At 39.2% G+C, this 14,264-nt stretch overlaps 2 protein-coding genes across 3 annotated transcripts in view; one reads left to right on the top strand and one right to left on the bottom strand.

Moving 5' to 3' along the window:
* Sf3b5 (splicing factor 3b subunit 5) overlaps positions 1 to 9,309 on the bottom strand; it is a 167,332-nt gene extending 158,023 nt beyond the window's left edge. The window contains exon 1 of the mRNA XM_066401427.1: positions 9,305 to 9,309. The gene's annotated coding sequence lies outside the window, so the exon portion shown is untranslated. The remainder of the gene's footprint in view (positions 1 to 9,304) is intronic.
* The window catches only part of LOC136416220 (1-phosphatidylinositol 4,5-bisphosphate phosphodiesterase epsilon-1-like), a 76,907-nt gene that overhangs the window by 13,654 nt on the left and 48,989 nt on the right, over positions 1 to 14,264 (top strand). The window lies entirely within an intron of this gene.

Here is a 14,264-nt window from a genome sequence, read left to right as displayed (position 1 = left end):
AGAACGATGGCTGAACGATTATTTTTTTGCCGGAACCGATGATTGATTTTAAGCAATTATTCTAATGGGATTTACATGCGATGCCGACTTTACGTTTGACTTATTGTCGAGCAGCCCGGTCAAATACAAAAGAAACCGTAGTAGATTTACGTTGATCCAGGTATTGTCTCCGGCTGCTTCAACGGTAAGTCAAGGAAGCGTAATCGAAGATGATGGATGATTGCCCGCAATTCCTCTCTAATTAGGGAGTTTTGTGGGGTTTAAGGGACTCTATTAACTTTAGTAAACCCATTTTGCCAAAATAATCCAATCGATAAGTTTGTTTTGTTCTCTGTCATTAGCGGTGAACAGCTCAAAAAGTGCTGCTAAGTGGTGAAACCATATCGATTATCTAAGGCCAAAAACCATTTTTGGTTGTCACGCAACATCTAACAAAATGTTCAAAGAATTATTTCATGTTTCTTTTATGACATTATCCATTTAGAGTTAAGTAGACTTTAATTCAGCTGCAGAATAAAAATTTACGAGACCCTCATAAATTTGCCACCAATCTTGTTCTCTCGTGCTGTAACGATTCCAAAGCTTTAGATTCAGCATTTGAAACGTGATTTTAATGGAACAATACAACTTTGACGATTAAATTTTTTATTATCACCCATTGGCCATTTCTTGTGGATGCTGAATTTTTTATTCCCGAAACAATACAAAACGCCATAGGACTGCCCATGTAATCAAATTTCACTCAAACTTAGGCACGTAACAAAAAAAGCACAAGTTAAACAATGGAAGTTGGATGTTTAACTAGCAACTTTATTTCTTTTTGAAATTAAATTAGCCACACTGCTCCAGGTGGATTCAACAGGACCGGCCTTAATTCACTTTTTGCTAAAAAAAAAAAAAATACCAGCGTTGATTCAGGTATTCAACGCTTTCAACAATAAAACGTCCGATCAATATTAGGTATCGCTAAATGTTGGGCGTGGTATGTTTGGAAAAGTGAATTAAAGCGTTTTGGTTTGGGATGGTAATATGGGTTCGGACAACGTGATTTATGTCTAATTTGCCGCTTTGCGAGGGTTGTTGCATTTCAGTACAGGTCATTGCATACACTAACACCCACTTTAATTAGCAAGAAATGGACACAGTAAACAAATGAACATTTGAATGGACAGTTTACAATATCCCGCGGAGAAATTCCGTTTATTAAAATTACAGTTCGATATTTTTATTTCAGACAGTTGTTATATGAAATATCTAGTGTAGCTCGTTCCGCGAATTTCCAATATTGCTGATGGGTTTGAGAAATTCCATTTCGAGCATTACGCGGCCGAGCCCGAAAGTTGTCTAGAGACGGCCTCGGTCTCGCATTTACAACGAAGTCTCGGTCCCGGTCTCGTAGTAACAATTAGAGTCTTGGTTTTGGTATCTATCTCGATCGTGATCCCGAGACGAGGATTAATTTCGTTGCACTGTAAATTTTATACTATACTTTGACGAATGCCTTTCGTCAAAGTATAGTATAAAATAATATAACGACCTTCATATCGCAGCCTGATCAGTCGGAAATGCAAAAGGTATATATATTACAGTTATTCCCATGAGAGGTGCGGAAAGCAACATTTTTCCGCACGAGATCACCTTCTCTTCGTGCTACTTCCCACACTCAATCGATTGAATATTTTAGTAATCGAGTAGAAAATCGAAACCCAAAAGACCCACTGAAGCCCTTAAACGTGCGATCGTAGGCCCGAGCCCATGATAAAGTGCCAATTTTTTTGAATCTCTCTTTAAATATTTTTTATCCTTTAACCAACTTTGTATCTCTCACCGCTTTTTAGATCCCCATGAGGTTCATTTTTGTGCGGGATACTTTGTATTGTAAATCCTGGATTTCGGGACTAGGGGGCCACAAATTCGCCTGAGCTGTACCGTATTTATTGGATATTACATTAGTAGGTTGCGTGCCACCTCCTGGACCAAGAATACACGATAACGATTTGGGGCTGGGTTTTCGAATTTGGAGAGATGATCATGCTCGAGGGCGCAAAAGTAGACTGCTAAAACAGTTCTTTATCTATTTCAACGAAAAACAGTTAGTTGGTTACTCTGAACTTGATGAATCCTCTACATTCTGCGGTAATTATTTCTGGGACGTCCCCTCCAAAAATCACTACGTCAGGAACATCTCCCGAATCAGCCCTAGGAGTACTATTACCATAAAGTAGGTACTTATTGATGTCCATTGGCGTTAGTAGGATAGAAGTTTGGTTTTTGTTTTGGGAGATCAAGGGATCTTTGCTGGCCCCAAAATGATTCATAGTAATATAATGTCCTCGTCTGCAGAACCCCATAGCGAGGGCTCTGTTAGTCATCGTCTTGCGTATGATGATGTGAAAGATGTGCAAAATAAAATATAATTTTCGTGATACATTTAAATATAATTAATTTCTCCCTTCTTCCATGTTTACAATGGATTGTGTACAGTACCTCGTAATCATTCGTGTTCCTCTTATCTCTAAAAGTAGACACGATTTACCGCTTTTTTTCTGCTAAATTATTGCAGTGGGATCAATCATTTTTTTACATTTTTCCGCGAAAACTTAGAGGTCATAAACTTGTCCGATATTGTTACTTTGCTGATCGACGTTGTAATTTACAGGGTTATATTTAGGTGTCCAAAAGTTTATTTGCCTATGTTGCTGTATCTGAATCATCTACGTGAAATCTGCCAAGGAAGATTTATTTTTAAACGGAAAAATGTTCATTTACCTCGAATTTATGAATGAAATCAAGATTTTGAAAAATTACTTTCCTATATGTAAAATGATGTGCGTATTATCATTTCGGTAATCACATCCGCTCCAGGCATATTAATCTTAAAAATAGGTTAATAATCTGGGAATTGATGTTACACCTATTTAATTACAACAGACGTTTTTTCCTATGGATCACATTCAACGATATTTTTTCAAAAAGTAGTATCACATGAAATTGCTTGTTTATCTATTATTTAATAATTAAAGAGTTCACCAGAAACACGTTTCTTTATGATTATTATGAGTTAATAACAGGCGCCAGTTTCGAATGCGATTTTTGGCACTGAAATCCTCTATACGCATTGTAATTTTGAATAGAGTTGATTAAATGTCGCTTTTGGTAACTTTTGAAATTTTATTTTATTTTACTCGTTTAGTCCAAATGTTTGTTATTAATTTAGAGAGAAATACCGAAATAACATTGTACTGTATCGCCAGTATTTGCTTTGACTGTGAAAAAACATGCGGGTATAATTAAAAATTTTAGAAACAGACCTGGTCCGGTTTCTGAATAAAGGGGCATGTTTACCATATTCTTATTAACCCTAAGGATACAGGAAACGCAGTACCGGCCTCATGGGGGACGAGGTCGAGCGCCGGCCCAGGGCGGCAGATCAGGAAGGGTGGCGGACTTCCCTGGTGGGCGGTTTTTCGGGGGGCTGCGATTAAAATTTTCGCCCAGGGTGCCAGACTTTCTAAGGCCGCCCTTGCCAAAATGTATTTCGTGCCGTGCCTCTTTTGATTGTGCTCTTTTACCTCTGAGCATGTTATCATCTAAAGCCGTCCTCAAGCGATCCTAATTTTATTTCCATCTACATCCCACGATATTCCAAGGCTTGATGCCTGGTTGTTTGAAACGCTCTTTATTCATATTTCATATAAGTTGGATGTTTTAGGTCGTTTTGGAGAGATTAGCATCTTGTAGATATCTTGTCTCTATATTATTCATGCATCTTCCTCGGGATTTCAATTATTGGTGCAACAGATAAGGTCACTCCTTAAATTATGTAGTTGACATAACCGTTAATTTCACGGAAAACTCTCATTCTCAGCAATAATAAATGGACGCTTTACTTTATGAACACGCTGGACATTTATATCTTCATTTATCGATTGCAAAGTTCTCGAAGTTCTATTTCAATTTATTAATAAGGTCAAATGAGCAACTGACTGTGTTTATACATGGCTTAAGAGCCGATAAAATAATACAATGCGAAGTAATTCCTATCATGGGATCGCAGGAGGAAATTCTGTCTCTTTGGAAAACAAGTTGAAGTGTCCTGAAATCGAACTCATTTTGAACACGTAATTTGAACTAAGCAGAACATCAAAAGTACGGTCTAGGAAATTTGAACGCGACGCCTCAGGTTTCCATCTCTGTTAACCCATGCGTTCAGACGAACATGAAGCGAGATGCGGTGTGTCACGTCGCGGTCAATCCTTATGTCCTAGACTGTCCCTAGACACACAAAAGGATTATGTGGTGGCTCAATCGAAAATATTTTCTCGCTCTCTCAAGTCAGCTTATACTGCTCCAGCAAACGCATAAACCTCTTGTTAGGCAGGTTTTGCCATATACTTTAAAGTCGGCACTCCACGGTGTCTGCTGCATCTTCGCACTGGGAGTAAAGTTGTGTAACAACGAACGTACCTTGTCCCGTACAGTATCCTTTGCTTCGCAGGTTTATGGTCGCCGAGAGAGAAGGTATTTTAAAAAATAGGCGAACTTTAGAACGAAAACCTATTGCGATTAATCTAATAATTGAAATCTTTTGAAGGGTTTCTTTGGGTAGTTTCCATAGAGTCGGTTCAACCAGACGGCACAAAATCGCGTCAATTTTAGATCTGAAAGAGACATCCTGCGATGTAAGATTTGCGTCCTCACGTTCAGCGACTTTTGTACTGGAAGCAGGGCTTTTGTAATCCTCCTTTGAATCTTTGGAAAGATTCACCTTCGGTCTGATAAGGAGCACAGATCTGGGGCTGCACCAGCAGTAGAAGTAGCCAAATCATCCCGCAATCATTTCTGAACAAATCGAACAAGTAACGACTCACGTTGCGAGCAATCGGAGAAAGTTGTTGCGAATTCGACTGGTTTCGCAGGGATATTTCCTAAAACTTTTTCTCTCTTCTCTTCTCGAAACAAGTGGAACGTACCAATTTTGGAACCAATTAGATTCGTACAATTGTAATTTTGACTCGCAGTGACGCCCAAAACACAGACGACAAATAAATAATCATTCCCATACATCATGCTGGATGCTTTGCCACAATTGTTCAATGTAATTTGTAAAGTTTGACTATAATGAACTTTTGATGTTGGATATTGTTCCATCGTCGCTCTGGATATTGTTGACAACTGATGGCTAAATTGCTTTGTTACAGTTTTAAAATCAACGTTCTGAAATTCATAATTTTATTGTTGCATTTTAAATAAATGAATGGAAAATTCTCCTAAATTGATCTACTCATACGATTAACGGCACTTCCTATCTGAAATTATGCGTTGCTTCGAATTAAACAGGAATTCGCCCGAGTAGAGCAGCACAATAGGCGGCCAATATGGATATACACACCAGAATTGTATAGCGTCAACGATCACTTGAAATATCTGGTGTATTTGGAGGAATTTGCATTCGAATTTGGCACATTTCCATGTATTTGTTGGCATTAATTGCCGAACAGTGCAGAAGGCATTAGTTGGTTTTTGTCCAATCGCAACTGGGTCCCGAACGGTACAGTTAAGCAAAAAAGGCAATTTTACAGCACTTTTCAACGTTGAGGTTGAAAAGAGCTGTGATATTGGCACAGTGGGGAACGTGGGGTGCATTTTTTAGATATGGAGGCTCAAGCTCTTAAACCACAGGGAGTCCCAAAAATGTACCGACAAACTTTAGGGGGTGATGGGGGACATCAGTAGAAACTTTAAAAAAAATAAACATATGCCCACAAAAGCACTGTTAGGGCTGTAGAAGAAGCAAAATATTTTAAGTTATATCAAATAACTAAATTAATTCTTGGTTTATTTGGGCAACACAGTTTTTCGTTGAATTTTTTTGTTTCAACTACGGTCGTTGTTGGGAACAGAAACATTTCTTTATCACAATTAGGCATTCCAAAGATGCCAGTTTTAAAACCCTAATAGGTATTATTTGTGCCTGAATTCGGTCGGCACATTAACATTTTTGATTTTCAAATCAATGTGCGCTCTTTTGGTCTCAACACCCTGGCTTTTTTTCCTTTGGGGTTATCTCAAATCTCTGTTTGGCGAAACTCTTATTTGGAAAGAGGAAGATCTCTTAGCGAGAATAATGGCCAGTTGCACATATATAGAAGCTATTCCCGGAATATTCCATAGGGTCCGCAAGTCAATGAGCTGGTGGTGCAATCTTTGTATTGAAGTAAATGGTCAACATTTTGAACAATTACTGTAAGCCATCGTTTACTTATCAACAAAACTACGTCTGAGACTAACAAAAGGTGATTGTAACGATCAAAACCATATTGCCCTTTTTTTGCTTAAACGGCTTATCTACGAGCATAAGTTTATTTTTTTTAAAAGTTTGTATTGATATCTTTCACCACCCCTTAAAGTTCATCAGCATATTTTTGGGACACCCTGTATACTGATATTTTAGATGCGAGTGTTGTGTTTCTCTAATGTTCATATCCTAAGTTTCATGAACATTCACAACTCAATGTTGTTAGATGCTCTTATGATCTGCTACCAATTACCCGACGATTTTAATTCTAGCCGAAAATAACCCCACCCACTCTGTATAACTAAAGTGAGGTTGTCCATGTCGACCTCTGTGAGATTCACTCGTTGTTCTTCAGTTGGCTGGGAGAAAAGGAGATATGTTTTTGCTTGAATCAACAATGCTCTGAGCCAGGTTTTTGCCATAAATTTTTGTGAAAGGCCGTCCCTCCGAAGGGTCATAAAAGGCCTTCCAAGATCACCAGGGAAAGCGTTCAAAGTGTTGCGCTCAGGCTTTGAGGCACTCGGAAATTACATACTTCATTTTCCCGAAGTGGTAGTAAATACCGATAGCAGAGATGTTCGTCTATAAATCAGCATGTCTAAATGGGGGGCCCCACACTTCTCCTTGGATAAAGTACAACAAATAAAGAATAATGAAGTTGCTGATTTGAGGAACAAGTAGGTACCGTATGGTTGCCGCATTTAATTCTTTAGAAATCTCACCTTCAGCAAGATCAACGTGGCAAATAGTTATTCAGATTTAATTTAATATTCTAGGCCCAAAGGTAGCGCCATGACGCGCTTCATCAACAATCAGAGGATCGTACTAGTTCACTCTGTTGCTGAAATTGTGGAAAAGCGAATTTCATTCAAAAACCCCAAAAAAATAACAATCATCACTAGAGATCCTGCTGACTGCGTGACCACATCCAAACTATGAAAATGTGGCAAAAATCTGTTAGAGCCATGGAGCAGTGGCTACGCAACGTAATGGACTGGAAAAGCGCTCAAACTGACACAAATTAACCTGAACTAACCGGAATTAACCTGAAAAGCGTGTCGCTTCAATTATTTTGGTGAAAAATCAGTTCCCGTGTGAACGAAAATAGAGGTTAATTTATAAGATTAAACTCTGAATTTTAAATTCAAATTGCGACAACATTTCTCCCATTAATTGCAAACCATTACGAAGGTCTAAGTCATAAATTGACAGCATGGCCATTGCATAAAATTCAATTTGGAACAATAAGGATAATGGCTAAAGTAGTACTATATCCGTTAATATGAGTAGGAATACAGGCTTTCAGTAAGTTCAAGCAAAATAGGTTCCCGAGGGACAATAGGATAATACAATTTATACCAAAGGCGTTCAGGATTGATTTTCTTTGATGTATCTCTGAAATAAATCTGTGAGCTTCGATTCGCGAATTAGATTCGTCTAATGTAAGGCGTTTTTAAACGGGGGGGTTCGTAGGTCCCCCACTGAACCGAATAAAACGTCAGGGATGGGTTACGTGGTAATGGGGAGAAGATATTCCACATATTAATATTCGACGGTGGCTAAGAGGATTTATGCATCATTTTTATTTAAGTCTCGACTGTCATGTCAGATTTAGGGTGAGAAAGTTTTTATTAATGTATGGCGAAATATAAATCGTTGTTTTTGTTCGGAAGCGTGAGAAGTTCGCTAAAGGCGAAAAGTTAAAATCCCACCGGTGTCACTAAACGTCTACTGATGTGGATTTCCAAAAAGATAAAGTGGAAATATTGGTTCTCTTTTACGAATTTGTGGACGAGATAAGTGAAATTTAAGACGTATGCCCTAAATGAGATCTCTTTTTTGTCCGTCCTGCACACTTATAGGTACAATGAAGCAGATGACCAGGAATTTAGCCGCGCCCGATAACATACCACCCGTCACCGCCCTCTGGGTGTTAGACAAACGATTCTGATGTTCATTGAGAATCCGTATTTAAATCGTTTTTGTCCAACGGTACAATCACATCGTTAAGTATGATCGTTCGGCCATTCCTCTTTACTAATAATAGGAAAGGGGAACGAACGAATGAGACATGGTCAATGGCAAAGTAAAACCTCAATTTCACATAAAACTTTTTTATGGTTAGTTAGCATCTGAAATATGAGAAAACGTGGTTCGAAGCAAGTTGCAGGCAATAGGTGTCTTTACTACTAAAAATGCATCATCATGGAGGGAGCGAAAGGGGGAGAGGGAGAAAGGAAGTGGGATGAAGAAAGAGAAAGAGAGAAAGAGAGAGAGAGAGAGATAAAGAGAGCGAAATAGAGAGAGATGAAGAGAGAGAGAAAGAGAGAGAGAGAAAGCGAGAGTAGTAGAGGACACTTTTGACATTTTTTGAAGCACATAACTCCAAACTAACCTGAGAAGAGTCAAAAACCTTTGTGAGTAATGTGAAACCGTGACCATTGAAATGCGTGTAGAAAAATTGTTTTCCGCATTTGTGTGTGTACAGAGTTTACCGCACGCTAACATTTAATCGAACTTATCGAAGGCAATATAGTTAACAGGCAAAATAGTGTACCTAACGCGTGGGAAAATATAACTTTACCGCATTCGATTGCTGACCCAATTGCGATGCATAGTACCACTGTCCGCACTCGTTAGGTAAATAACTAACCATTTTTAATTCTTCTAATTCTTTACGTCACTGCTAACAGTTTGATTTAATATATACGTTTCATAACACTCATCCATTTCTAGCTTGTCGCTTGGCGCCTCGGATTGCACACTCGCAGCCGTGCGCCAATGTACTGTTTTACGAACTTCGTATGTTAATAATGTTATTTAGTTAATTTTCATTGTCTCTCCTTAAGCAGGCATTTAATAACAAGATTTAGTTGTTAGTAAGTCTTTCACTGCCTGCTGTTCAAAATCAGCGTAAACAAGTTTATGGATAAATCCTTCATTATTAAGGGATTTACGGTACCATGACTCTGCTACACAATAAACGGAATATATGATTTCTCTGACTGTTTTTGAGATTACTTGACGATCTTTAATGTCCGGACCAATTTTTAGTTGTGCAGAAGTGACAACAATTTAACGCTCTGAATGCGGGAAATTCCATCAAGTTATGGCTTTCCCATTACATAACGAACTATTATTCTCGCTCAAAATTCTTAAATTTCCATTCTAAAGTGGTTCTTCTCTCATACACCCGAGAATAATTTCCTAAAAGTGTTTCATCCACACCACTTTAAAAGTATCTCATCCAACTACCTTGATGCAAAGGCGAAATGGCCTTAAGGATTAGATACAAAAGTGCCTCTCTCAGGGGGCCAAGTAACCCCAGCTTTAGGCAGGATATTTTCGACAATATATCAGAATTTAAAGGAATTTGCGCCTCCGCAAACCCCCAACTGTTTCACGGTTCGGGGCAATTTCATAAGTTAGTCACAACCAGTTTATTGTTGAATATTTGATGGCTCACGTTTGCATTGCTATTTTGCATCTGGTTTATTGATAAACAAATGTATTGTGCACCTGAATCGTTTCCATTTAGAGATTTTATTCAGACTTGAAACGAAGTAGGGAAACGGAAAAAGCCTCTGCATCAATTCAACGTAAAAGCTTTAGAGTTTAATGCAAGCAAATTAGCGCAAATTGTTAGTCCCAGTATGCATGTCGCGCGTGGGTTGGGTTTCCATAATTCCATTTTACGTAGGCGGGTATATGAAAGCCCTTTTTATAATCAACGTTGGGGAAATATTAACATGTAATGTAATTTGAACATAACAGCCATCGGCACACCCCAATGGCTTTGGGTTACTCCGAGCCTGGCGGCTTTGCTCCCATCAGCGTTAAGTTGTAGGAGAAATACTATATGGGGCTCCTTACAAAGTTTTCTAACAACACTCCCCCTCTGACCGGCTCTGTACGTCTTACAGCGATCGGGATCCTCATAGAGCTTACTCGGGACACATTGTGCGTACAAGAGCTGGATGTACCGGAATTCAACCAGCGCTCGCCGAGAGAACAGTCACTTGGGTTTTTTCGGCTCTAGCGGCGTCTCTTTGATCTGACTGGATTAAGGTGCCGCGACTGAGTGAACTTTCTGTGGTAAATATATATTCGGTGCCTCCTCGGTATAATCCACTAGGTACTTATTTCAGTAGTGCATCTGAAAATTCGTTTTATTTTCCTCCTTATGAATTATTGATGTTATTCATGTATCCTTCCAGAGTTTCTTTACAGGGGAGGGCATGTTTTTGGTATATTCCGGAATGGCTCATCTACAAGTCAGCGGGCGGATTTAGAACGTTCAGGCTTATGGAATTGTGTGTGGTACAAATAACGGGTTTTAATTTGATTAAAAAAACTGGTGCTCGGCGGCGAACCGTAAATGTGGCGCGACGATTAAGTTATTTACTATTTATCGTCAAACATCTGACATTGACGATAGATAACGGCAGATAACGTATTTCAACGCCTATTTGAGATTTTTATTAATGATCCCCCTTTAGGATACTCCACAAGTACGGAATAGATAATATCACGCGAACGAAAAGTTTGTAGCCGAAGGGTGAGGCCTACGGATTTCCGGGTTGGGGATGTACTGCTCGCTTACGAGTTTTACACTACATTTATGTGTATTGCAAATTGAAGTTAGTCCAGAATTATTCAGCCTCGCATCACTAATCCATTGTCATAGACGTAATTTGTGTGCATGTGTTGCTACAGCCAAGAATTACCTCTATGGCCATGAATTAGTGATACGAAGCCCGGTAATCCCGGCCTTAGTTAAATAATTATGAACTGAACAGCCCTACAGAACCATCATCGACGCTTGCCGCATCCCTATGCATTTTAATTGGAATAATTAAAAACGAAATTTCTGCGATTAGCTGATGCTGCGAAATGTTATTGCGTAGTCGGTGATGGTTCTTTACATCTAGATGATCTAGATCTAGACTCTAATCACCTAGATCCAACATCGGTACAAATTTTCGACACATTTGACTTCTATTAAAATAAACATTTAGATTCGTCTGAAACGGTCAAAATAAGAATGAAAGCCGGATCTCCGAATCTCCCGAAGTCCCTCGACTTGAGTTCCTTAAGGTTACGCTAGTTGAAAATGCAAAATAATGTTCAACCGTCAGTTTGAAACGGCCGTCCACGCTTTCTGGAATGTACGGGTCGATTTTTAAATTGGGGACTTTCTTTATGAAATCCATCCCATATAATAGCTTTGAGGGTCTTCCTATCACGTCCGTGACTTCCACATAAGTAAATATGTAAATGCACCTTCAGGGTATCGAACTTCCATGAGATATCCTGTGTCTTCAAGTTCTACCAATTTTCGCGAACTTTGAAAATGTGTTTTCAGCTTCGGTAGCAATCGCTTCGAAATCCCACTCACGCCCCCAAGTTTGTTGGGAGTTTAGATGTAATTTTGCTTTAACCAGAGTGCTTTCGGCTATTACGTTTTGTCTGTTTATTGTGAACATTATGAACAATTTTTTATGTAGAGAAATTTATGACTTACCAGTATAAACATCAGCAAGTACAACTACGGTCCGATGATCGGTATTCAAGTCATTTGACTTGACCTGAGTCGAAGCCAAGCAGTCCACCTCAAGTCAAAAAAGCCTTGAAATCAGCAGATAATTCGTCGAGTTTTCAAGTTGCGTGGAAGACAGTGGTTAATCTCGTTTCTACCAGGTTTGTCAGAAAGTGTCAGAAATTATAGTTATTTTCTGTAAACAATTGCGCTCCCGAAAGAGCCCCATAAATTCAAGCTCAAGTCCAGGTTCTGCGACTGATTTTGTAGAGAACCGAACAGAATAAAACCATCATGAATTCCTCACAAAGTCTTAAATTTTTCAGACATTTTTGAGCCTTCAAATTCAGTGTAAACGCCGGTGTATCTCGTTTCTAAAAATTGCCAGGAAGTTCAGTTGCCAACGAATATCGCCCAAGATTTTTCCTTTTGTATCCCCCGAGAGGACTACCCTGAATGTCTCACATTCATTTTTATTTCTTGAAAATTGTACAGAAATTTGAGTTCCACGAAGAAAATGGAGCAGCCATCTACCTAGCTCGTTACTCAGAAATGCCAGAACGACTTATTAGACGCTTCCCATGAACACTTATGTGCTAAGATCTTTTGTGGAAACTCGCCGGAATAAATCGGAAAGTCGATTTGACTTAACCCGAAAGTTTTTCCTCGCGGAAATGTAAAGGAAAAACCGTCTCAATCTCTTCACTAATTTCTTTCCCGTTGTGAGATGAACGGGGACAACTGGATCGACCTAAGTCTCCTCCGGAATTCATAATTCGGTTTAGAATTTAGGTCCGGGCACGGTTCACTGAAAATTGCCTGCAAAAGTATGATTAGCAAAGTTTCCTCATTCCGGGAATGAGTTTTTGGTTCATAACATTGTTGGAATGCTTGGATCGATTCTCCGTTCACCAAACTTAACAGGATGTGTTTCCATCGGCTTTTTTATTCAAGACGACATGAAGGCGTGCAAGGGAACTATAAAACTTGGAGACGGCTTCATTAATTAAGTTAGCTGATGTTTAACCACTTGACGGCAAACTAGCTTATACTGCACAGAGTATACAATCTGAAATTTTCCACTTAGCCAAACTATTTTAACAATTATGCAACAATAGGGTGCAAGAGCATATCTCCGAGTAATTGGCTTCTTGTATATAGGCCGCGAGCTCTATGGACCTTAACAAACTCGGACTGACAAAGAGCACTTAGCAGGAAAGTTAAACAAAACTTCTCTAATTGGGTGTAATGGAGTCAAACCTTGTGCGCTATATTTTAGCAGGGGTTATCTAATGGGAAGTGACAAGAGTAATTTCCCATTTGGTAGTTTCAAGATCATGTTTGGGAACTTCCTTTTGGAAAATTATTGGCAATCACTTCGCAACATTAGCATAACAAACGGCATCATAGCTATGCTCTCTGTAAGCTACAGCATTGCTAATTGGGGGCATACATGCACTGCGAACTAAATTAGGGCATGTAAGTGGAACGTGACACTGTTTAATATCAAATATCGCTCTTATCGCTGGAATTGTGACGGAGAGGTCGAAAACGGGTAAAATGTACATACAGGTGTAACTTACGTGTAAAATCTGGGAATATCATCCTTTGTTCCCGGCTTTGCCCCAGTTTCTTCTCACAAGCGGTGTGTATAAGGGATATGACAGGAGCAATTCGTAATACTCGTATTATCCTCGGGAGATACAAATCGGGTTAAAGGGGGAAACATAATTCCTTGCTTTTGAAGTATTGGGAGATTTTCGGCTACTTTTGCTACGGCATTACTCACTGATATCCGTGAGTGCGTTAGTTACACGAGGGCTAATTAATAATTAATTTCGAAACTCAGTCTTGCGCGATGGTGAGGGAAACTTAAGTTGGTCTCGCGCCACGGCGAAGAAAACGTAAGTTGAAAGAATCCGGAGGTATTCGAGAATAACTGAAAATGTTGGCCCAATCAAAAATCATTTACTCACCCGGCACTGCCACTTTCGCTCATTCACGATTTTCAGCTTTCTGAATGAATCACAATAATCGAGCCCCCCCGGGCAATCATGCAAAATACCGTGGAAGCTCCTTTGATGAACCGGGATCAGCTTGTACGTTTTCATTTCTACTTTAACCCTCATTTTTGGGGGAAACGTTAACGCGATCCTAAACATTTTATGGGTGGGACTAAAAAAAAATTACATACGGCCCTTTATTGCTGACGACAAGGAGGATAGCTGGAAAAAATTGCTTTCGAAAAGCCCATTCACATGCTCAATTTCAACTGGTTCGAAATTGTTGAGAGTTCCTTTTCTTTTATGTGCTTTCAAAATGATGTGCTTATCATTACATACATTTTTGCATGAGAAATAACGGTGAAATGGGACGTAACATATGTATTTTCATGTTGGTTTTATTTGTAGCTAGCCATTTTGTCCC

Source organism: Euwallacea similis, chromosome 2 (genome assembly GCF_039881205.1).
Source record: "Euwallacea similis isolate ESF13 chromosome 2, ESF131.1, whole genome shotgun sequence".
In the NCBI taxonomy this organism is placed as follows: domain Eukaryota; kingdom Metazoa; phylum Arthropoda; class Insecta; order Coleoptera; family Curculionidae; genus Euwallacea; species Euwallacea similis.
The sequence above is the reverse complement of the archived record's forward strand: the minus strand, read 5'-3'. Positions and strand labels throughout refer to the sequence as shown.